Below are 3,723 nucleotides of genomic sequence, written 5' to 3' on the forward strand. Positions count from 1 at the left end.
AGTATCTTACAACCAGAGGCGAAGCTTAAGAGTTTGGGTTCTAAATTTTGTTAATAACCATTAAATCAATTTTGTTAGGGTTCATAATTTAATATACATATATATTTAATTAATTTTTTAATACAATATAAAATCTATGAAAAAATTACTGAATTCGTCCGAACCCATGAATACCACCTACCTCACCGTCCACTTAAAACCACGGCTATTTAATCTGTTTAGATAAACATTCTTCTAAGAAAAAATAACAATAATGTCATTGTGCACATGCCTTTTTTGTTTTTGTTTATTGCTTATTAGCTTTGTTGTTATTGGGAAAAGCTATTAAAAAATAATAATTCTCAATTATCCTTAAATATTAACTTTGGGGATTAAAAATAGGGGGAAATTTTAAACAATATAGGTCCAACATAAAATATTACGTCAAGTAGTTATATTTTTAGTTTATACAATATTATACATTATTATATGTGGAGAAAATATTATATATAATGTGTTAATCTTTATGAAAATGTATAATAGTATATAAAATGTGTTTATATGCAAATATGAGCTAAATCGGATAACAAACCCAAAATATGGGCTAAAACATATACATATTTTCCTCGGTGGACATAGAGTGTAGATTTCTCTGAAAACAATTCCTCATTTTACCTATTAAACGAAGGGGGTCGTTTGATACGAGGGATATGGGATAATTATTTTAAGATAAAGTGTAAGATTGATTTATCTTGTATTTAATTAGGGGTATTAATTATTTTCAAAATTATTTATCCCACCACTTAAAATATATGAGATATCTCAAATAATGAACCATCAAATAACTTTATCTATCTCTTTAATTTTCGTTTACTATTAAAAATGTCTCTTTGTTATCGGAATTATGATGTGATACTCTTATATGTCAAACTTTAATTAATTAGGTGATTCTTGATTTATTGGTCTAACTGAATTTAAGGCTCAACCTTCAACTGATTTGACTCATTTGAATCTATTCATTTGGAATTGTTGGGGTTGATTTTTTAAGAGTTCATAATTATTAAAGGGTGAACAAGTTGAGTCAAATCTAGATCTTAAATCGATTTAAAATTGTTTGTATCGATTTTGAATAAAAATAACAGCTTCAAGTGAATAAGACATTGTTGTCTTTTAAATCAATTTAGTTGCAAAATGTGAAGCATCAAAGTAACTGAATGAGTAAATGGTTCTCCATACGAGTAAATGGTTCTCAATGCCAAATTATGTTTAAGGACCATATAGATTAATAAATTAGCATAATTTATTTAATTAATTAAAAAGAGCTTTTGAAAATGACTATAATTTAGACTTAATTAGAAACGCATAGCTATAGTTTGCTTAATAATGATTCATAGCTAATGTTAGGAGGAAGAGGTGAGTGAAATTTAGAAGAGAGAAGAGAGAGGTTGTATCAATAAATACAATTGTTTGTATCAACAAATACAATTATATCAAACTAATACAATTGTATCAAGTTATATCAACAAATATAATTGTGTATTCACTTTGTATCAAATGTATCAACAGATACAATTGTATCAAACTGTATACATTTGTATCATGTATTGTATACTCTTTCAGGATACAATTGTATCTGTTGATACATTTGATACAAAGTGAATATACAACAAAAATACACAATTATATTTGTTGATATAACTTGATACAATTGTATTAGTTTGATATAAATGTATTGTATACTCAATAATGTATCTCTCCCATGTTTAGGCATGCTAAGACCATCTCCAACCCACCTCTATTTTACTCTTCATTCTCTATATTTGGAGAGTAAAATAGAGAATGGGCACTCCAACCCACCTCTAAATCACCCCCTATTCTTCAAATTTAGAGAGTTGAATAGTAGTTCTTCAAATTTAGAGAACTACTATTCACACTTTCTATTTCAGTTTTTCATTATTTTATTATTATTTCTAACATATTATTTTACATATAATTCCATTAATTAAATATCTAATATTCATAATTCTTTTTTAAATGTAATATAATATATTAAAAATATATTATTTAATATATACTATTTTAATTTCAAATTAATAGTATTTTAATTTTTTTTCTAATTTTCGTGATTAATTTTCATTATAAAGAACACGCAAAATTAAAATGGCAAGATGAAAAAAATTAATTTAAAAATACAATATATGATATGATAATTTAAATACAAGATAACAATACAATACATCACATAATAATTTAAATACAAGATAACAATACAATACATCACATAATAATTTAAATACAAGATAACAATACAATTTAATCCATAACATAATAATTTAAATACAAGATAAAATACAATACATACATAATAATTAATTGATCACAACAATAATTTAGTAATCCGATAGGTCGTTTCCAGATTTAGCACTATTCAGAAAAAAAATTAGGATATGATTCCGAGAATTGTTGCGATTGTGGTTGTGACTAGGTAGTCTAGATTGCATGCACTGAAAATGGAAAAAATGTCCAACGGCATGGGTTGGACAATACGCATGTAGTAGTGGATCACCAACAATTATTCTTGAAGTTGTTGTTGATTATGACCTTTGGATATGGCATGCTTATTTTGGTTTGCCTGGCACCAATAACGATATTAATGTTTTAGAGTTATCACATTTATTTTCCAATCTTGCTAGCAGTATTGCACCTCCCGCCCATTATGTTATTCAAGGAAAAGAATATGATATGGGTTATTACTTAACTGATGGTATATATCCTAAATGGTCTACAATTGTTCAAACTATTCGTGATCCTCATTCCCAAAAGAAGAAATATTTTCGCGATGAAACAAGAATCGTGCCGAAAAGATGTTGAACGTGCATTCGGAGTTTTGCAATCACGTTTTGCAATTATTGCAGGACCGTCACGTTTTTGGAGAAAGGAAGTGCTACATGATATAATGACTACATGTATTATACTGCACAACATGATAATTGAGGATGAACGTGATCTCAATGCACCAATTCAAGATGCCGTAGAGGCTCCAACACCAACTATAGAAATGGTGGTAGATGAAAATCTCCGGTTTGAACAATTTTTAGCTAGACATAAAAAAATTAAGGACAAAATGCTTATTTTAAACTTCGTAATGCATTAATAGAGCATTTATGGGAGCAACGTAATAATTTTGAAAATTGAGTATTTATGTAATTGTATGTCACTTTTATTTGAATTTGTCCTCTAATTTATGTATTATATTATATTTTCTTGCAATTTATGTTATTTAAAAATTTAGAATAAAATATAATTTCATATCACATTAAAATTTATATAAAGTAATTATTTGGGAAAAAAGAAATAAAGGATTTATATTATGAAATAAGAAAATAAGAATGAAATAGAAATAATAATATAATATTGAGAAGAGAGAAAAAGATTATTTTTTAGAGAGTAAAATAGAGAATTGGGTTGGAGTTGATTGTCTGAAAAAATAGAGAACTCTATATTTGGAGAGTAAAATAGAGGATTGGGTTGGAGATGCCCTAAGAATCTAAGTAAGAAATCAAAAATAAAAAAGTAAGAAAAGAAGTCCTCACCATCTCTCTATTGTTTTGTACAAGTAATATCCCCAATTTGTATCAAGCGGGAGATAAAAGAGAAAGTGGGATGAGATCAATTGGGGAGAACTAAAGTCGACAGGCAAGTGAAAGAGAAGCGATATGAAAGAGGGAGGGGGGGGGGGGGGGG

This window comes from Solanum stenotomum, chromosome 7, assembly GCF_019186545.1.
Source record: "Solanum stenotomum isolate F172 chromosome 7, ASM1918654v1, whole genome shotgun sequence".
NCBI lineage: Eukaryota > Viridiplantae > Streptophyta > Magnoliopsida > Solanales > Solanaceae > Solanum > Solanum stenotomum.